We start from the raw sequence: 23,102 nt of genomic DNA, 5'->3' as shown, positions 1-23,102 counted from the left end.
TACACTGTTGTAATTCTGTTTCCTTATTTGTCCTGCTTGATTTGCAGACACCCTGCGAGGTAAAATGGAAATGTAAATACAAATTGCTTAAAGGGAAATGAAACCCAAATTTTTTCTTTCATGATTCAGATAGAGAATACAATTTTAAACAACTTTCTAATTTACTTCTATTATCTTATTTGTTTTATTCTCTTGGTATCATTTGTTGAAGGAGCAGCAGTGAACTAACGGTTTCTAACTGAACACATGAGTGAGCCAATGACAATCAGTATATATATTCAGCCACCAATCAGCAGCTAGAATCTAGGTTCTCTGCTGCTCCTGAGTTTGCGTAGATAAACCTTTCAGCAAAGGACAACAAGTGAAGGAAGCAAATTAAACAATAGAAGTAAATTGGAAAGTTGTTTAAAATTGTATTCTCTATCTGAATCATGAAAGATTTTTTTGGGGTTTCATGTCCCTTTAACTCATTTACACTGATGGTCTGTAAATAAAGATATATAAAAAAACACTCTAACTTAACAATAAACTACCAATAGCCCTTAAAAGGGCCTTTTGTAGGGCATTGTCCTAAGTTAAACAGCTCTTTACATTAAAAAATTACAAAGTCCCCCTAAAAGTAAAAATCCCCCACCTAACCAACCCCCTAAAATAAAAAACCTAGGTCTAAAAAAATCCTAAACTACCCATTGCCCCTAAAGGGCATTTGTATGGGCATTACCCTTAAAGGGATATTAAACACTTTGAGATAGTAATATAAAATGATAAACAGTATATATAAAAAAAACCTCTTCAATGCACTTTCATTATTTATGTTGTCCCCTTTTCCTGTAACTCCATTCTGAAATTGTGAGCTTTTTAGTTCCTGTTAGAAAAGGAGGTGCAGAGCACTGTTATATTCCTCACAGCCATTGGCTGCTCACTCTAGTGACTTATTTATAACTGTCCCTAATTGGCCACAGCAGAGAAGGTAACTTAAGTTAGAATATGGCCGCTCCCATTGTTTAATAGGCACTACAACTTTACACTTATTTTGTCAATATTTAAACAGTGTGAGCTCTTAAAAACAGAAAGCTTACTACTGTTGAAACAGACTACCGTGAGAAGCGGATTTACAAGTGGTTGTATGGTGAAAAGACCACATACGTAGAGACTTTAACCCCAGACGACAAACCTTTAATAAAACTAAGAACACAGTTGACACTATTGACACCAGTAGCGGTGAATCTTCTATGACAACACTACCACTAACAGTAAAACCAGTGTTCCACTCATGTACAAGAGACAAACATACGGGTAGATTACGAGTTTTGCGCTAAACAGGGTGCGAAACTAACGCCAAAAAAGTTGCGTTTTTTCACTATCTATATGGTGGCGTTAAGCTCCATACCGCACAAAAGCCAAGGGCTGGTTTAACGTGCTCGTGCACGCTTTTCCCCATAGACATCAATGGGGAGAGAGTGTTAGAAAAAATTCTAACACCTGAAGTGTGGAATGAAAAATCTCTGTAACGCAACGCCATTGATGTCTATGGGGGAAAAAAAGGTTACCTTTAAACCTAACACCCTAACATAAACCCCTAGGCCCCAAGTTATCAAGGTCTGTCGGACAGACCTCGCTGAATACGGCGAGCAATACGCTTGCCGTATTCAGCATTACACCAGCAGCTCACAAGAGCTGCTGGTGCAACGCCGCCCCCTGCAGACTCGCGGCCAATAGGCCGCCAGCAGGGGGTGTCAATCAACCCGATCGTACTCGATCGGGTTGATTTCCGGCGATGTCTGTCCACCTGCTCAGAGCAGGCGGACAAGTTATGGAGCAGCGGTCTTTGTGACCGCTGCTTCATAACTGATGTTTCTGGCGAGTCTGAAGACTCGCCAGAAACAGGGGCCATCAAGCTCCTTACGGAGCTTGATAACTAGAGGCCCTAGTCTAAACACCCCTAATATACCGCTCCCCAGACATCACCTAAATAAAGTTATTAACCCCTATTCCACCGCTCTCCGACATCGCCGACACTTTAATAAAGTTATTAACCCCTATTCCGCCGCTCCCCGACATCGCTGACACTATAATAAAGCAATTAACCCCTAATTCGCCGCACTCCCCGACGTCGCCAACACTATAATAAAGTTATTAACCTCTAAACCTCCGGCCTCCCACATCACCGCCACTAAATAAACCTATTTACCCCTAAACCCTCCTCTTTATACGGTCACCGCCGTACACTGAAGTTGAATGCAATGTAGCCATTTCAAAATTCCTATTGGCTGATTTTATTCTTCAAATTCAAATCAGCCAATAGGATGAGAGCTACTGAAATCCTATTGGCTGTTCAAATCAGCCAATAGGATTTCAGCAGCTCTCAAATCAAATCAGCCAATAGAAATGCAAGGTATGCAATTTTTAAACGGCTACCTTGCATTCAACTTCAGTGTACGGCGGTGACCGTATGAAGAGGACGCTCCGCGCAGGATGTCTTCGGCTTCAAGGATGGCTCCGCGCCGCTGGGATGAAGATAGAAGACGCCCCTGGGATGGATGAAGATATCGCCGCCTGGATGAAGACATCTCGCCGCCTGGATGGAGATGGATGTCCTGACTTCAGGAACCATGAGTAGATATTCTGGGGTTAGTTTGAGAAAGGCCATCAAATTAACCAGCTTAGATATATGGTAATAGATCAAGCCCCTATACAGATTCAAGGGGGTGATAGGGTTAAGGACCTCCTGTATAGGGAAGCCAGATGGATCTGGAAGTTAGATACCATGTACCCCAAGGGGCTCAATAGGGAATTTGACTTACTCCCTTTTATTTAAGGCCATAGTTGACTATGTAGCTGTGTCTGGTTCTAGTTGATTAATAAACTATAGATATATTATATGTAGCTAAATAGCTAAAAAAAACTAGCCATATAGTACAGTATTTATAGCAACTTGCTGCATCTATTTTTAAATGGAGTCTATTTCACATTAGGAGTTTTAGGAATTAAAATATAGCTATGTGAGAATGGCTAATTTGTTTGTTAGGTCAGGTGTGACCTTGTCAGGTGTGTGACCCCTCCCCTTTGAGTTGTGATTGGTCTCCTATGTATATAAATTTGTGATTTTTCCTAATACATGTTAGCTTGATAAAGGGGCAGGAGCCCCGAAACGTTGCTCAGATGAATAAAGGCACTGTTGCCATATTTTGAGTGCCACCAGTGTGTTGTCTTATGTTACCAATTACAGGACCCTGGAAAGGGAGGTCCCCCTGGTGTGCACCATTATCATTTTATTTGGAAGATTGAGGATAAAGTGAGTGCTGGTCCTGCTTGTTCAATATTAAGTACTTTACCCTTTCAAGGAATACAGCACCACACACTTTTGTGTCAAGATTTATACCTATACACAACAGTTGCCATTGGCATCTACAACATGGCCTGCGAAACAGGCAGTTTTTCATACACAGATGAAGAGGCAGCCCGGATTGCTACTCTGACCCTGGGACCAAGGGAATTCCTGACTGCCCCGGATAAAGATTTGCAAAAACGGGAGTTGGAGAAACTTATGAAGAGACAAGTTAATTTACAGTTACATGCCTCTACTATGGCCGAATATTATAAAGTCAAACGTATCCCCCGAGGTATGAGGTCCCCCCTCCAACCCACCTTCTTCTCAGAAAACCCAGAATTTTGTACCAAGTATCAGCAAATCCTGAACAAAAATTCTATGGACCTTATGATATTGAATATAGAATTCTCTAACCGTGAGCTGCAGGAGCTGTCTGGGAAGATAGAGGCACAAAGGAACAAACTGCAGGACACGGTGGGTGAAGAGGAGTTCCAGCGTATGCACCAGGAAGTCGTTGAAGGGGTTAATTCGGCCAAAGCAGAAATCGAGGAACGCAAGAGACGGAAGTTCCGACGCGATGAGCAGGATTACACTTCTGGTAGTGTATACAGATGGAACCGCCCACGCAGACGTCCGACGCACACAGGCCCAAGATGGATGACATCACGGAATCGCCAACAGAAGGCGACGGATAGCGACGCAAGTACGGACAGCTCCGGGACAGCACATGCATCAGCTGCCAATGAAGGCACATCCAGCTCTTTTTTGTCAGGAGCGATGGGGTCAAGCGACAGAGGAGGTACAACACGAGAAGGGGTGGCAGACGGAGGAGGAGGAGGAATGGGGACCCGGCAGAAAATGAAGAGCAAACTAAAGAGGTAAATGTAATTAACTTGTCTTCCTATGCACTAACTACAGATGAAGTGACGGTACTTAACATGGGCCTATCTTTTTGCCCCACTACCACTCCTGATACATTTTCCATCATGACAGATCTGACACGTTTTTTCAGGGGACTACGACTTAAGGCATTCTTTAATAATCCAAACAAGCAGTTTTTCACACAGAATACACAGGGCCTGCATTTGAAAAGTTCCTTTAACCCTTCTGGAGACAATGTGGCCGTTGAGACTTTCATTAAAATGGTGGATACTGACTTTAGGAAGCTAACTATGAATTACAAACAGGACAATAGACATAACCTAAGTAAAAATAGGTTAATATTAAGAATACTGTTCCTTTTCTAAAATTCAGTTGCAAACATGATTACCACAAGGTTGAGTTTTTGGATACCACTGTCCTTAAACAAAATGGTTCCTTAACGACTGATTTATTTGTGAAACCCACAGACCGTAATACTTTGCTGCATCGCAAAAGTTTTCATCCCCCTAAGGTATTTAACAGTGTCCAAAAATCCCAGTTGATTAGGGTGGACAGAATAGTCACTGATCCCCAGATGAAACAGGTCAGATTTGTTGAGATGAAAAACAAATTTATCCAAAGGGGTTATGATAGTCAGCAATTGGATGTAGTAGAACAATCCATTAAGGGTCCCCCTAAGTTACATACTACATCTGCTAATAAAAGAATGAATTTTGTCACGTCATATAACACTATGAGCCAAAAAGTTTTCAACATTATCAAGAGGAATTGGCCTTTACTTAAGGAAGCTTGTCCAGAGATTGAAGAGTTCCAGATTATCCCAAGAGCAGCCTATCGTAGGGGTAAAACCATAGGTAAAAGACTGGTTAGGGCCATGTCTAGTACTGAAACAACTAGGAGAGGGAACCAGAGATTCCTTGGTAAACCCAAGGACGGTACATTCCCCTGCCTAGGTTGTGGTCAGTGTGGTAATGTCATCAAAGGAGGTAGCATCTCAAATCCATATACTGGGGAAAAATTTCCAATTAAAGGTTATTACACATGTAATTCTACACATGTGGTGTATGCGTTAAAGTGCCCATGTGGGCTGTTATATGTTGGCGAGACGACCCAAAGGGTCAAAGACCGCATATACCAACACAAATCCACAATGAGAAAACCGCTAACCTCCCAGTTCCTGCACACTTTATTGAGAAAGGCCATCAAATTAACCAGCTTAGATATATGGTAATAGATCAAGCCCCTATACAGATTCGAGGGGGTGATAGGGTTAAGGACCTCCTGTATAGGGAGGCCAGATGGATCTGGAAGTTAGATACCATGTACCCCAAGGGGCTCAATAGGGAATTTGACTTACTCCCTTTTATTTAAGGCCATAGTTAAATATGTAGCTGTGTCTGGTTCTAGTTGATTAATAAACTATAGATATATTATATGTAGCTAAATAGCTAAAAAAACTAGCCATATAGTACAGTATTTATAGCAACTTGCTGCATCTATTTTTAAATGGAGTCTATTTCACATTAGGAGTTTTAGGGGTTAAAATATAGCTATGTGAGAATGGCTAATTTGTTTGTTAGGTCAGGTGTGACCTTGTCAGGTGTGTGACCCCTCCCCTATGAGTTGTGATTGGTCTCCTATGTATATAAATTTGTGATTTTTCCTAATACATGTTAGCTTGATAAAGGGGCAGGAGCCCCGAAACGTTGCTCAGTTGAATAAAGGCACTGTTGCCATATTTTGAGTGCCACCAGTGTGTTGTCTTATGTTACCAATTACAGGACCCTGGAAAGGGAGGTCCCCCTGGTGTGCACCAATATCATTTTATTTGGAAGATTGAGGATAAAGTGAGTGCTGGTCCTGCTTGTTCAATATTAGATATTCTGGTGTTAGTGTTAGTTTTTTTTTTTTCCTTTTTTTTGGGTGTTTTTTTTTTTTAGATAAGGGCTTTGGACTTTTTAAAAATAGCTGAATGCCCTTTTAAGGGCAATGAAAAAAGCTGAATGCCCTTTTAAGGGCAATGCCCATACAAATGCCCCTTTAGGGGCAATGGGTAGTTAAGGATTTTTTAGAGATAGGTTTTTTATTTTGGGGAGTTGGTTGTGTGTGTGGGGGGGTTTACTGTTGGGGGGACTTTGTATTTTTTTACAGGTAAAAGAGCTGTTTAACTTAGGGCAATGCCCTATAAAAACAAAATTTATGCTTACCTGATACATTTCTTTCTTTTGCGATGTACCGAGTCCACGGATTCATCCTTACTTGTGGGATATTGTCCTTCCTGACAGGAAGTAGCAAAGAGAGCACCACAGCAGAGCTGTCTATATAGCTCCTCCCTTAACTCCACCCCCCAGTCATTCGACCGAAGGCCAAGGAAGAAAAGGAGAAACTATAAGGTGCAGAGGTGATTGAAGTTTACATAAAAAATATACTATCTGTCTTGAATAGACAGGGCGGGCCGTGGACTCGGTACATCGCAAAAGAAAGAAATTTATCAGGTAAGAATAAATTTTGTTTTCTTTTGCATGATGTACCGAGTCCACGGATTCATCCTTACTTGTGGGATACCAATACCAAAGCTTTAGGACACGGATGAAGGGAGGGACAAGACAGAAACCTAAACGGAAGGCACCACTGCTTGCAAAACCTTTCTCCCAAAAATAGCCTTCGAAGAAGCAAAAGTATCAAATTTGTAAAATTTGGAAAAGGTATGAAGCGAAGACCAAGTCGCAGCCTTACAAACCTGTTCAACAGAAGCATCATTTTTAAAAGCCCATGTGGAAGCTACCGCTCTAGTAGAATGAGCTGTAAACCTTTCAGGAGGCTGCTGTCCAGCAGTCTCATAAGCCAAACGGATGATGCTTTTCAGCCAAAAGGAAAGAGAAGTTGCCGTAGCCTTTTGACCCCTACGCTTTCCAGAAAAGACAACAAACAAAGAAGATGTTTGACGAAATTCTTTGGTTGCCTGCAAGTAAAATTTCAAAGCATGAACCACGTCCAAGTTGTGCAACAGACGTTCCTTCTTACAAGAAGGATTAGGACACAGAGAAGGAACAACAATTTCCTGATTGATATTCCTGTTAGTAACAACCTTAGGTAGGAACCCAGGCTTGGTACGCAAAACCACCTTATCAGCATGGAACACAAGATAAGGTGGGTCACATTGTAATGCAGATAGTTCAGAAACTCTTCGAGCTGAAGAGATAGCAACTAGGAACAAAACTTTCCAAGATAAAAGCTCAATATCTATGGAATGCATGGGTTCAAACGGAACCCCCTGAAAAACTCTAAGAACCAAATTTAAACTCCATGGCGGAGCAACAGGTTTAAACACAGGCTTAATTCTAGCTAAAGCCTGACAAAAAGCCTGAACGTCTGGAACATCTGTCAGACGCTTGTGCAACAAAATAGACAGAGCAGATATCTGTCCCTTTAAGGAACTAGCTGACAATCCTTTCTCCAATCCCTCTTGGAGAAAAGACAAAATCCTAGGAATCCTGATTTTACTCCAGGAGAAGCCTTTGGATTCGCACCAAGAAAGGTATTAACGCCAAATCTTATGATAGATTTTCCTGGTAACAGGCTTTCGAGCCTGAATCAAGGTATTTATGACTGACTCAGAGAAACCCCGCTTAGATAGAATCAAGCGTTCATTCTCCAAGCAGTCAGTTGCAGAGAAATTAGATTTGGATGCTTGAATGGACCTTAAATCAGAAGGTCCTGTCTCAATGGCAGAGACCATGGTGGAAGAGATGACATGTCCACCAGGTCTGCATACCAAGTCCTGCGTGGCCACGCAGGCGCTATCAAAATCACTGATGCTCTCTCCTGTTTGATTCTGGCAATCAGACGTGGAAGGAGAGGGAAAGGTGGAAACACATAAGCCAGGTTGAACGACCAGGGTACTGCTAGAGCATCTATCAGTACAGCCTGAGGATCCCTTGACCTGGAGCCGTAACGAGGAAGTTTGGCGTTCTGACGAGACGCCATCAGATCCAATTCTGGTGTGCCCCATAGCCGAACCAGCTGAGCAAACACCTCCGGATGGAGTTCCCACTCCCCCGGATGAAAATTCTGACGACTTAGAAAATCTGCCTCCCAGTTCTCTACACCTGGGATATAGATCGCTGACAGATGGCAAGAGTGAGCCTCTGCCCATTGGATTATCCTTGAGACCTCTATCATCGCTAAGGAACTCTTTGTTCCGCCCTGATGATTGCTATAAGCCACAGTCGTGATGTTGTCCGACTGAAACCTGATGAATCTGGCCGAAGCCAGCCGAGGCCATGCCTGGAGAGCATTGAATATCGCTCTTAATTCCAGAATATTTATCGGTAGGAGAGCCTCCTCCCGAGTCCACAAACCCTGAGCTTTCAGGGAATTCCAGACTGAACCCCAGCCCAGAAGGCTGGCGTCTGTCGTCACTATGACCCATGCTGGCCTGCGGAAACACATTCCCTGGGACAGATGATCCCGTGACAACCACCAAAGAAGAGAGTATCTGGTCTCTTGATCCAGATGTATCTGAGGAGATAAATCTGCATAATCCCCATTCCACTGTTTGAGCATGCATAGTTGCAGTGGTCTGAGATGCAAGCGAGCAAACGGAACTATGTCCACTGCCGCTACCATTAAAACGATTACCACCATACACTGAGCCACTGACGGCCGCAGAATGGAGTGAAGAGCTCGGCAGGTGGACAAAATCTTTTATTTTTTGACCTCTGTCAGAAATATTTTCATGTCCACTGAGTCTATCAGAGTCCCTAGAAATGAAACTCTTGTGAGGGGGGAAAGAGAACTCTTTTTTACGTTCACCTTCCACCCGTGAGATCTTAGAAAGGCCAACACTAAGTCCGTGTGAGACTTGGCTAGTTGGAAGGTCGACGCTTGAATTAGAATGTCGTCTAGATAAGGCGCTACTGCTATTCCCCGCGGCCTTAGAACCGCCAGAAGGGACCCTAGCACCTTCGTGAAGATTTGTGGCGCCGTGGCCAACCCGAAAGGAAGAGCCACAAACTGATAATGCTTGTCCAGAAAGGCAAACCTGAGGAACTGGTGTTGATCTTTGTGGATAGGAATGTGTAGATACGCATCCTTTAAGTCCACGGTGGTCATATATTGACCCTCTTGGATCAATGGTAAGATAGTCCGAATGGTCTCCATCTTGAAGGATGGAACTCTTAGGAATTGGTTTAGGATCTTGAGATCTAGAATTGGTCTTTTTTGGGAACCACAAACAGATTGGAGTAGAAACCTTGCCCCTGTTCTGCTTTCGGAACTGGGCAGATCACTCCCATGGTAAAAAGGTCTTCTATACAGTGTAAGAATGCCTCTCTTTTTGTCTGGTTTACAGACAATTGAGAAAGATGGAATCTCCCCCTTGGAGGAGAATCTTTGAAATCTAGAAGATACCCCTGGGTTACAATTTCTACGGCCCAGGAGTCCTGAACGTCTCTTGCCCAGGCCTGAGCAAAGAGAGAGAGTCTACCCCCTACTAGATCCGGTCCCGGATGAGGGGCTACCCCTTCATGCTGTCTTAGTGGCAGCAGCAGGCTTTTTGGCCTGTTTACCCTTGTTCCAAGCCTGGTTAGGTCTCCAGGTTGGTTTGGATTGAGCAAAGTTCCCCTCTTGCTTTGCAGCAGGGGAGGCGGAAGCGGGACCACCCTTGAAGTTTTGAAAGGAACGAAAATTATTTTGTTTGGTCCTTGTCTTATTCGACTTATCTTGAGGGAGGGTATGACCCTTTCCCCCAGTGATGTCCGAAATGATCTCTTTCAGTGCAGGCCCGAATAGGGTCGTACCTTTGAAAGGGATGGACAAAAGCTTAGATATAGATGACGCATCAGCTGACCAGGACTTAAGCCATGACGCTCTACGCGCTAAAATGGCAAAACCTGAATTCTTTGCCGCTAACTTAGCGAGATGAAAAGCGGCGTCTGTAATAAATGAATTAGCTAGCTTAAGAGCCTTAATTCTGTCCAGAATATCATCTAGTGGGGTCTCCACCTGAAGAGCCTCTTCTAGAGCCTCAAACCAAAAGGCAGCTGCAGTTGTTACAGGAACAATATATGCAATAGGTTGAAGAAGAAAACCTTGATGAACAAAAATTTTCTTCAGGAGACACTCTAATTTTTTATCCATAGGATCTATGAAAGCACAACTGTCTTCAATAGGTATAGTTGTACGCTTAGCCAGGGTAGAAATAGCTCCCTCCACCTTAGGGACCGTCTGCCATGAGTCCTTTATGGTGTCAGAAATGGGAAACATTTTCTTAAAAACAGGAGGGGGAGCGAACGGAATACCTGGTCTATCCCACTCCTTAGTAACAATGTCCGAAATCCTCTTAGGGACCGGAAAAACATCAGTGTAAACAGGAACCTCTAAATATTTGTCCATTTTACACAATTTCTCTGGAACTACAATAGGGTCACAATCATCCAGAGTCGCTAAAACCTCCCTAAGCAATAAACGGAGGTGTTCTAGCTTAAATTTAAATGCCGTCATATCTGAATCTGTCTGAGGGAGCAACCTTCCTGAGTCAGAAATCTCTCCCTCAGATAGCAAATCCCTCATCCCTACTTCAGAACATTGTGAGGGAGTATCGGATATGGCAACTAAAGCGTCAGAAGGCTCAGCATGTGTTCTTAACCCAGAGCTACTGCACTTCCCTTGCAACCCTGGCAGTTTAGATAAAACCTCTGTAAGTGTAGTATTCATAACTGAGGCCATGTCTTACAAGGTGAAAGAATTAGACGCACTAGAAGTACTTGGCGTCGCTTGTGCGGGCGTTACTGGTTGTGACACTTGGGGAGAACTAGATGGCAAAACTTGATTTCCTTCTGTCTGAGAATCATCCATTGCCAAACTCAAAATATGTTGTCTGCAAGTTATAGACATATCAGTACAAGTGGGACACATTTTAAGAGGGGGTTCCACAAAGGCTTCTAAACAAATTGAGCAATGAGTTTGCTCAATGTCAGACATGTTAAACAGGCTAGTAATGAGACAAGCAAGCTTGGAAAACACTTTATTTAATGAAAAAAACGCAATTTTCAAAAAACGGTACTGTGCCTTTAAGAGAAAAAAAAGGCATACACAAACTGCAAAACAGGTTAAAATAGCTTCAAATTTTCTGAAATTTTAACAGTGTACCTATTAAGCTTTAGGAGCATTGCACCCCAAGTAAATTAGCAATGCACCCCCAATTAACAAAACCGGATCACAAAATGACTAAAACCGGTTTAAACCCCTATGAGCACCTTGCCACAGCTCTGCTGTGGCCCTACCTGCCCTTAGGGAACGATAGGATGTATATTAGGGCCTCAGGAGAAGTTTCTTGCTGCTTGCCAGTACAACTAAATGCGCAACAGAGGCGCGAAAATAGGCCACGCCCACCACACTCGATGTGGCTGGGGCCTACCCAAATCCAAAAAAACCTTGCCTGAAGCCATGTGGGTTATAATAACCCCAATATAAGTCAAATGAACTCTCTGCAAAAGTCCTAATAAAGAACGTTACTCCCAGAACACCCAAACGTTTGTCCTTCCAATCTCACATACAAACTGAGTGCCCCAAATAAATAAACAAAATAAGCCCTTTATGCAAGCTAGTAAAACCTCTTAACCCTAGGATTACTGCTTACCCTTCCCCTAAAGGGGATACTGTCAGCCTTTCTGAGTTAACACAGTCTCTGCAGAAAAATGACTGAACATACCTCATTGCTGTATAGCAAGAACCGTTCCTCACACTGAAGTTTTCCTGTACTCCTCAGCTTCTGTGGGAACAGCAGTGGACCTTAGTTACAAATGCTAAGATCATCATCCTCCAGGCAGAAATCTTCATCTATGTCCTGCCTGAGAGCAAATAGTACAGCACCGGTACCATTTAAAATAACAAACTCTTGATTGAAGATAAAATAAAAACTAACAGTTTATCACCTCTTCTCTTTACCCTTCCAGCTTAGAGCCAGCAAAGAGAATGACTGGGGGGTGGAGTTAAGGGAGGAGCTATATAGACAGCTCTGCTGTGGTGCTCTCTTTGCTACTTCCTGTAAGGAAGGACAATATCCCACAAGTAAGAATGAATCCGTGGACTCGGTACATCATGCAAAAGAAAGGCCCTTTTAAGGGCTATTGCTACTTTATTGTAGTACAATAATCAAATTACCTCCTCTCTGAAACCCCGACAACAGTGGTTCAATGGCTGGTCGAAAAAGGCACAGGCTCCGCTTGTCAAATAAAACGTTGCTTTATTACGACTGCTCAAAACAAATCACACACACCTCTGCTTGCTCAGAGTCATCTGACATGTTTCGCGCCTCTGATTGGTGCTTTCTTTGAGAAAGTGCCAATCAGAGGCGTGAAGCACATCAGTTGCCGGGGTTTCAGAGAGGAGGTAATTTGATAATTGTATTTCTTACTTGCCGCGGCAAGAGCTACCCCGTTAGGCTTTCCCAGAATTGACCTCCAGGAAACCTGCATACGGGGACTACAGCTGTTCAGGGATTTTCATATGAAAACGAATGCGGTGAGTGTTTCACTTCTTGTTATTTGGTGTGTAGTTTATTGTAGGTGTTTTTATTTTGGGGGGCTTTTTATTTTTATTTTTATAGGGCTATTAGATTAGGTGTAATTGTTTTTATTTTTGATAATTTCTTTATTATTATTTGTAAGCTTAGTGTTGATAAATACACATAGCCATGGGGTCATTAGCCATCCCATAAAACTAATGGAAGCTGTTAACCCCTTGTCTCCTCACATACAAATACTGCCTGCATAATGCCCCAAATGAATCCTCCCTAAAGGATTATAATGTCCCATAACAGTTAATGCAGGATTGAATTCGATAGTGCAAGTCTCCAGTACCTTTAAGACAAAAGCACATATCTGGAAAATCTGGCTATCTGGCAAAAAGAAAACTCACAAGGAGTGAAAGGAAACATACTCCTTACAGAGACCTGTAGAAAAAGAAAGAGCAAAGTAACCAACTCTGGCTTTCTATACCAAGGGCAGCATATATGTTAGAAAACAAAGCAAGGACCACCTCACCACTACTCTTACTCAAGAGATTGATGTGGGCACAGCTAAACCCAAATCCTTGCTTGCAGGGAAAAGTACCCAAAAAAGGAATAAAATCTTCAGACACCAGCTTCACGTCCTCCATTGACAGAGGCAAAGAGAATGATTGGGGGTTATGGGTAAAGGAGGTGACACTTAACAGCTTTGCTGGGGTGCTCTTTGCCTCCTCCTGCTGGCCAGGAGTGAATATCCCACTAGTAATTGGAATGACATCATGGACTCCCCATGTCTTAGGAAAGAAATAGCACCATCAACCTTTGAAATAGATTCCCAAAGTTCTACATTGGAGCAGGTAAGAGAAACATCTTTTTAAACTTTGCAAATAGAGTTAAAGGAATTCCTGGTTTAGACTATTCATTTTAAATGATTTCTAAAATTGCACTAAAAAAAAACTTAAGGTGACTTATTAAAGGGTTTAAAAATTAAGTCCAGCTGCTTTACAGATTCTGCAAAACCTCCCTTAATAAACTACGCATCCTGCTCAGTGTTAGAATCCTGATCTTCAAAAATAATTTTGCCATCAGAAGAGAAATCTAAACACTCTGACTACCAGTCTCTAACTAAATCTTGGGTCTCTTTACATCTGGATGGCATAGATGAAGCGGGCATGTCTACAGCAGAAAGTGGCACCTTGGACTAACATTTGCACTTACTTGGTGGAGGCATACTGGCCAATACTTCAGAAATGGTAGAACGTACTAATTCTTTAAAACCTATAGAGCAAATTCCAATGACCCCTTATAGGAGTACACATGGGGATAGGACATGAACCCTTATAGGATAAGGTTGGAATAGTTGGATAAGTATGCCTAACATAATTAAGCAATCATTGCAATGTTGTGCTGGAAGACAAGCTGAGATAGTTTTGCAGAGCATGCACATTAAGTGAGAAAACAAATGATCTGAGGATCTTCCCTCTAAAAGGTCAGATTGGACAGAAGTAGGGACAGTTATATTTAACTCCATTAGAAAATAAAATGTAGAAGACACACGAAAAAGGATAAAACTCCACAAACAAAGTGTTAAAGTTAAAGCAAACATCTGTATTAGAAGTTTGTGTGCTAATAAATGTGTCCCCAAGCTATGCTGTACAGTTCAAATGTATCTGCTTATAGCCTGTGGGCTATGTGAATGCACAACACCCACTCTACTGTGCTTACCCAGCAGCAGTCAGTCTGGGTCCAGTAGAGAGCCTATCCAGTGCTGTGCAAGCAACAGCGGAGGATCTCTGAAAGAAGTACACCGACATCCCAACAGGAGGAGACTAATGAACTAAGTCCCCACAAAACCTGTGGCAGAATTGTGACCAACTCCCATAAGTAGATATCTTGTCACTACCAAGGGCTCCATACACCCCTCTGTCCTTGTAGTCAGCTCTCTGGGGGATAATGGGTCTCATATAAGTCTGATAACCCCTTTCAACGAAGATCCTGGAACACCTCAATTCTCAATTCTTCTACCCTTTGTAGCAAAAAAATGTAAGATCCCTTATTACGACAAAGCCAACTTCTCCAGGCCAGTCCTATTCTAAATATGTATAGTGAAGCACTACAATATTAGCACTGCTCAAGTTAAATCAATAGGGTTCTTATTCATGTGCTCATTAAGCTCACCACACAAGTTCAGGTGTACTCATGACAGTGTACTAGAGTTGTATATAAAGCCAGGAAGTCTCATTCTGTTTAAAGAGAGAAGCAGAAATGATTCAGCCCTTAAAGGGATAGTATTGTAGTGTTAGGATCAATCAACATTGTGAAACCTTGTAAGGTGGTAACTGGCTAAGCAGAATATGGCAATGTTGTGTGACTAAAATCTTATTGTTAATATAAAAGTATAGGTGATTTTGCAGGCAATTTAAAAATCTTTTGATTATTTGCAAGTGTATGTGCGCCAATACCCCTTGTTTCGTGGATATATAGATATAAAAATATATGGATAGATTGATATGGTATCTGACAAGGTGATGCAAAAAATGCAAACTCTACAAAATTACAGTTTAAAACTATTTTAAAGTATGTAGATCTTGTGAAGTGTAGTGAATAATTTCTCATGCACCAGGAATCCACCTTCCCAATGGAATTTTATATTACCACAAAATGAATAAATATAATAATATTAGATGATCATCACACATTGCGGGGGATAATAGCTTGACAAAGATGTCATAACTTATTCTTCATCAATAATGATGTTTCTTTAGAGACCGTAATGCTAAGCTTTTTGTGTTCCATAATTTAGGCCCAGCAATTTAAGAACTAATTATTTTAGGAAACACAGAAACCAAAGGAAATGCCTAAATAAACATGCCACTATTTAAAGGTATATGAAACAGTGCTCCATTAGAAAAAATGTACTATATGTTAAATCAAAGTAAACATAAAAGAAAACAGAGAGTGTTAAAAAAAAAAAAGCAAACAACTTGTTTTCTTGGAAAATGAGCACTTACAAATTCCACTGCCTATAGTGACATAAGGAAGCTGACATGCTGAGAACTTTAGTTACATTCTGCCACTTCTGAGCATGGACAAGAAACTGACTTCCCATTTCTTTACCATTTACTGAACACTAACGGTCATATTATGAGTGGAGCGACATAGTTTGCGCACGGGCGATATTGGGTTTTCGTGTTCATTTGCGCGCAAGTTAAAAGTAAACGCGATTGTTTGAATGAGTGTAAAGGACTCATTTATTTTTCCCCAGGCCGTATCTAGTCTGAACATTAGACATAACCTATAAGTATCCAGTACTTTCTCTTTATACTACAGTTTCACATAGGTTCTACACTTTTATTCTTTTATGTGTGTTTGTCTTGGGGGTATATTTTAACATTAATATTAAAAGTTAATGTTTATATTGTTGTTTGTGTAACTTTACCTACCTAGTATTTGTATATTCTGTTAGCGAGTGCCCTTATGGTGCTTCTTTCTCACTAGACATATATATTAAGTCACTGGCACTGAGCACCCTCCACATACTTCTTTTGTGGATCAACATTAGTAACATTGTGTCACACACGTTTCTTACTAATATATAGAAATATGTTTTTATGAATAAATAGAACATATTCTTGTATGTGAAGAACATTAGAATGCGAAATATTCATATTTTTATGTTGGGTTAGTGGACTTCAGAATATGTGTTGGGGTTAGCGCGAGAGGGGGATGTTAGGTTTTTTTCCCACTTCTTTTTCTCCATTGACTTATATGGGGGAATAGGTTACGCGCATGCAATATTATTTGTTTTTTTGCGCACAACTCATAATAGGAGCGCATCCCGATGCGTAAAAAGTTTACTTCTAGTGCAGTTAACGCTGAACGGGAGTGTTAAATAGTGCTCCACTTTTAATCTGGCGCTAAGCCAGCTCATGTTGCTCTAGAAGATTTATGACATCAAGCTATATATGCCTTTCTGTAGAGACTCCAGCCCCCTTGTCGTTTTTTGACAGGAAGTAATGGACCGGGCACAAATTAAGTAAAAAAAAATAAATAAAATGTCAAAACATTTTAAAATTATGAATAATACATACTGCAATGGTTTCTAAGCCACTGTATAAGTATACGCCACTGCTTAGTGTTTTTTTTTTTACTACAACATTGAAACATACTGTTTTATATGCCTTTAAATAGAAAATTTTCTACTTTTTTATACTGATATCACAGGAATGTCCAGCCTAAGGCTTGTGGACCACAAATGCTCCTTATCTGCCTCCAGACGTGTCTCCTGGTTTGTAAGCCACAAATGGTAAATGTCTATTGTTGTAAATCAAATTTACTTTATATATTGTAAGTCTGTGTGTATTAGTGGATTTGTTAAACTTATTTTGCTAAGTAATGTCTCATTTTATTTACATATATGTATTTTCTAAAAGAATAAATCCATTCTTCAGGAACTGATACAGAACAACTCCTCTTTATATTTAAAAGGAGCTACTTATTGGTTCTTTTCTTTCTCGTTAACTTCATTTTTTCTTCTTGTTCTTTTTATCCTTCTTTTCTATATATATAAATTGTTTCAGTTTCTGTTATTATGTGTGTTCAAACATGTTGCTATTATATTCAATGTCTAATTTCTCAACCGCGGTCCCCAAGTGCCCCCAACAGGACAGGTTTTCATTATAGCTAAACTAGAGCACATGTGAAATAATCAGCTGATGGGCGAGAGCAGGTTAGTAACCATGGTTACTGATCAGCTGATTACTTCACCTGCACGCTGGTTCAGCTATAATGAAAACCTGGCCTGTTGGGGGTACTTGAGGACCGTGGTTGAGAAATACTGGTGTAGATCTTGCTCATTATTGGCATAGGCTCTTTTTCTTGATTTATGTTCTTTTTGTGTGTGGAAAAAATGATATATATATATATATATATATATATATATATAAAGCATAAATCCATCAGCTCTGCTAGTAGACAAAACATAATTTATGCTTACCTGATAAATTTATTTCTCTTGTGATGTATTGAGTCCACGGATTCATCCATACTTGTGGGATATTCTCCTTCCCTACAGGAAGTGGCAAAGAGAGCACCCACAGCAGAGCTGTCTATATAGCTCCTCCCTTAGCTCCACCCCCCAGTCATTCGACCAAAGGCTAGGAAGTAAAAGGGTGCAGTGGTGACTGAAGTATTTTAAATAAAAATATATTGCCTGTCTTAATAAACAGGGCGGGCCGTGGACTCGATACATCACAAGAGAAATAAATTTATCGGGTAAGCATAAATTATGTTTTCTATTGTAAGATGTATCGAGTCCACGGATTCATCCATACTTGTGGGATACCAATACCAAAGCTTTAGGATACGGATGAAGGGAGGGACAAGACAGGGACCTTAAACGGAAGGCACCACTGCTTGTAGAACCTTTCTCCCAAAAATAGCCTCCGAAGAAGCAAAAGTATCGAATTTGGAAAATTTGGAAAAAGTATGAAGCGAAGACCAAGTCGCCGCCTTACAAATCTGCTCAACAGAAGCCTCATTTTTAAAAGCTCATGTGGAAGCCACTGCTCTAGTAGAATGAGCAGTAATTCTTTCAGGAGGCTGCTGGCCAGCAGTCTCATAAGCCAAACGGATGATGCTTTTCAGCCAAAAGGAAAGAGAGGTAGCCGTAGCCTTTTGACCTCTCCGTTTACCAGAATAAACAACAAACAATGAAGATGTTTGACAGAAATCTTTAGTTGCTTGTAAGTAGAACTTTAAAGCATGAACCACATCAAGATTGTGCAACAGACTTCCTTCCTTGATGAAGGATTAGGACACAGTGAAGGAACAACAATCTCCTGATTGATATTCCTATTAGAAACAACCTTAGGAAGAAACCCAGGTTTGGTACGCAAAACCACCTTATCTTCATGGAAAACAAGGTAAGGTGAGTCACACTGTAAAGCAGATAACTCAGAAACTCTTCGAGCCGAAGAGATAGCTACCAAAAACAAAACTTTCCAAGATAGAAGCTTAATATCTATGGAATGCATAGGTTCAAACGGAACCCCTTGAAGAACTTTAAGAACTAAGTTTAGGCTCCATGGTGGAGCAACAGGTTTAAATACAGGCTTGATCCTGACCAAGGCCTGGCTAAATGCTTGAACGTCTGGGACATCTGCAGACGTTTGTGTAAAAGAATAGACAAAGCAGATATTTGTCCTTTTAATGAACTAGCTGATTATCCCTTTTCCGATCCTTCTTGGAGAAAAAACAATATTCTAGGAATCCTAATCTTACTCCATGAGTAACCCTTGGATTCACACCAATAAAAATATTTGCGCCAAATCTTATGATAAATCTTCCTGGTGACAGGCTTTCTAGCTTGAATCAGGGTATCAATGAGCGACTCAGAGAAACCACGCTTTGATAGAATCAGGCGTTCAATCTCCAAGCAGTCAGACGCAGAGAAATTAGATTTGGATGCGTGAATGGACCTTGGATTAGAAGGTCCTGCCTCATTGGCAGAGACCACGGTGGAACCGATGACATGTCCACTAGGTCTGCATACCAAGTCCTGCGTGGCCACGCAGGTGCTATCAGAAACACCGAAGCCCTCTCCTGCTTGATTCTGGCAACCAGACGTGGGAGGAGAGGAAACGGTGGAAATACATAGGCCAGATTGAAGGACCAGGGCACTACTAGAACATCTATCAGTACCGCCTGGGGATCCCGGGACCTGGACCCGTAACGAGGAAGTTTGGCATTCTGTCGGGACACCATTAGATCCAATTCTGGTGTGCCCCATAGCTGAGTCAGCTGGGCAAATACCTCCGGATGGAGCTCCCACTCCCCCGGATGAAAAGTCTGATGACTTAGGTAATCCGCTTCCCAGTTCTCTACTCCTGGGATATGGATTGCTGAGAGATGGCAAGAGTGATCCTCCGCCCATTGGATTATTTTGGTTACCTCCATCATCGCTAGAGAACTCCGTGTTCCTCCTTGATGATTGATATAAGCTACAGTCGTGATGTTGTCCGACTGAAATCTGATGAATTTGGCCGCAGCAAGCTGAGGCCACGCCTAAAGCGCATTGAATATCGCTCTCAGTTCTAGAATGTTTATCGGGAGGAGAGTTTCCTCCTGAGACCATAAGCCCTGTGCTTTCAGGGAGTTCCAGACTGCACCCCAGCCTAGCAGGCTGGCATCTGTCGTTACTATGAGCCACTCTGGCCTGCGGAAACACATTCCCTGAGACAGGTGGTCCTGAGACAACCACCAGAGAAGAGAATCTCTGGTCTCCTGGTCCAGATTTATTTGAGGAGATAAATCTGCATAATCCCCATTCCACTGTTTGAGCATGCCTAGTTGCAGTGGTCTGAGGTGTAGGCGGGCAAAAGGAACTATGTCCATTGCCGCTACCATGAGTCCGATTACCTCCATACACTGAGCCACTGATGGCCGAGGAATGGAATGAAGAGCTCGGCAAGTGGTTAAGAGTTTTGATTTTCTGACCTCCGTCAGAAATATTTTCATTTCTACTGAGACTATCAGAGTCCCTAGGAAGGAAACTCTTGTGAGAGGGAAGAGAGAACTCTTTTTTATATTCACCTTCTTCCCGTGAGATCTCAGAAAAGCCAACACGATGTCCGTGTGAGACTTGGCTAGTTGGAAAGTCGATGCCTGAATTAAGATGTCGTCTAGATAAGGCGCCACTGCTATGCCCTGCGGTCTTAGAACCGCCAAAAGGGACCCTAGCATCTTTGTGAAAATTCTGGGAGCCGTGGCCAACCCGAAGGGAAGGGCCACGAACTGGTAATGCCTGTCCAGAAAGGCAAATCTGAGGAATTGATGATGATCTCTGTGAATAGGGATGTGTAGATACGCATCCTTTAAGTCCACGGTAGTCATATATTGACCCTCCTGGATCAAAGGCAGAATAGTCCGAATAGTCTCCATCTTGAATGATGGCACTCTGAGGAATTTGTTTAGAATTTTGAGATCCAAGATTGGTCTGAAAGTTCCCTCTTTTTTGGGAACCACAAACAGGTTTGAGTAAAACCCTAGCCATTGTTCCGCTTTTGGAACTGGGCGGATCACTCCCATGGTATGTAGGTCTTCTAGACAGCGTAAGAACGCCTCTCTCTTTGTCTGGTTTGCAGACAATTGAGAAATGTGAAATCTCCCCTTTGGGGGGGGAGTCTTTGAAGTCCAGAAGATATCCCTGGGACACAATTTCTAAAGCCCAGGAATCGTGAACATCTCTTGCCCAAGCCTGAGCGAAGAGAGAGAGTCTGCCCCCCACTAGATCCGGTCCCGGATCGGGGGCTACTCCTTCATGCTGTCTTAGAGGCAGCTGAAGGCTTCTTGGCCTGTTTACCCTTGTTCCAAGCCTGGTTAGGTCTCCAGACTAACTTGGATTTGGCAAAATTCCCCTCTTGCTTTGCAGCAGAGGAAGCTGAAGCGGGACCACCCTTGAAGTTCCGAAAGGAACGAAAATTATTTTGTTTGGTCCTCATTTTATTTGTTTTATCCTGAGGGAGGGCATGGCCTTTCCCTCCAGTGATGTCTGAAATAATCTCTTTCAGTTCAGGCCGAATAGGGTCTTTCCTTTGAAAGGAATGTTCATAAGTTTAGATTTTGATGACACATCAGCAGACCAGGACTTAAGGCATAGTGCCCTGCGTGCTAAAATGGCAAAACCTGAATTCTTTGCTGCTAATTTAGCCAGTTGGAAAGCGGCATCTGTAATGAAAGAATTAGCCTACTTAAGGGCCTTAATTCTATCCATAATATCCTCTAATGGAGTCTCCATCTGAAGAGCCTCTTCTAGAGCCTCAAACCAGAAAGCAGCTGCAGTAGTTACAGGAACAATGCATGCAATAGATTGGAGAAGAAAACCTTGATGAACAAAAATTTTCTTCAGGAGACCCTCTAATTTTTTATCCATAGGATCTTTGAAAGCACAACTGTCTTCGATAGGTATAGTTGTACGCTTAGCAAGAGTAGAAATAGCTCCCTCCACCTTAGGGACCGTCTGCCACGAGTCCCGCATGGTGTCAGATATGGGAAACATTTTCTTAAAAACAGGAGGGGGAGCGAACGGAATACCTGGTCTATCCCACTCCTTAGTAACAATATTCACAATCCTCTTAGGGACTGGAAAAACATCAGTGTAAACAGGAACCTCTAAGTATTTGTCCATTTTACACAATTTCTCTGGGACCACTATAGGGTCATAATCATCTAGAGTCGCTAATACCTCCCTGAGCAATAAGCAGAGGTGTTCAAGGTTAAATTTAAAGGCCGTCATATCAGAATCTGTCTGAGGAAGCGTCTTTCCTGAATCAGAAATTTCTCCCTCAGATAACAATTCCCTTACCCCTACTTCAGAACATTGTGAGGGTATATCGGATACGGCTACTAAAGCGTCAGACGGCTCAGCATTTGTTCTTAACCCAGAGCTGTCACGCTTTCCTTGTAAACCAGGCAGTTTAGATAAAACTTCTGTGAGGGTTGTATTCATAACTGTGGCCATGTCTTGTAAAGTAAATTAATTTGACGCACTAGAGGTACTTGGCGTCACTTGTGCGGGCGTTACTGGTTGTGACACTTGGGGAGAGCTAGATGGCAAACACTCATTCTCTTCTGTCTGAGAATCATCTATTGTAATATTTTTAAGTGCAAAAATATGCTCTTTATAATTTATAGACATATCAGTGCAAGTGGGACACATTCTAAGAGGGGGTTCCACAATGGCTTCTAAACACATTGAACAAGGATTTTCCTTGGTGTCAGACATGTTAAACAGGCTAATAATGTAACAAGCAAGCTTGGAAAACACTTTAATCAAAGCAAATAACACTTAGAAAAAAACGGTACTGTGCCTTTAAGAGAAAAAAAGCTGCACAAACTCTGCAAAACAGTGTAAAAAAGCAATAAACTCAACTATATTTTTACAGTAGCATCATAAAGCCTTAGTAACTTTGCACAGCTATGCAAATAAACATTTAAACCCTTAATGTAAAAACCGGATTGACAAAACATCAAAAACCGGTAAAAAAATGTTCAGCACCTTGCCACAGCTCTGCTGTGGCGCCTACCTGCCCTTTAGGAACGATTTGTGGGGGAAAAAACTTCTTTACAGCCCAAAACACAGTAGGAACCTCTGGAGAAGCAGCTGGATGTCTCTGAGGAAAAGAAACTGCACAACTGAGGCCTGAAAATAGGCCCCTCCCACCTCACTCGATGTTATGGGGCCTAAAAGAAACACACCAGAGTGTTTCTAAACTAGCCATGTGGGTTAATAACCCTTAAACCAGCCACAATGACCCCTTAAAGTCCCTCAAAAAACGTTATATTTGCATTTTTTATAAATAAACAAAAACGTTTTTT

At 41.8% G+C, this 23,102-nt stretch overlaps 1 protein-coding gene across 1 annotated transcript in view; it reads right to left on the bottom strand.

The window, feature by feature from the left end:
• The window catches only part of LOC128644307 (meiosis-specific with OB domain-containing protein-like), a 127,730-nt gene that overhangs the window by 49,845 nt on the left and 54,783 nt on the right, over nt 1-23,102 (bottom strand). The window lies entirely within an intron of this gene.

The sequence above is a fragment of the Bombina bombina genome, unplaced genomic scaffold (genome assembly GCF_027579735.1).
Source record: "Bombina bombina isolate aBomBom1 unplaced genomic scaffold, aBomBom1.pri scaffold_870, whole genome shotgun sequence".
NCBI lineage: Eukaryota > Metazoa > Chordata > Amphibia > Anura > Bombinatoridae > Bombina > Bombina bombina.
Note: the sequence above shows the minus strand (reverse complement) of the source record. Positions and strands in the feature narration are given on the sequence as shown.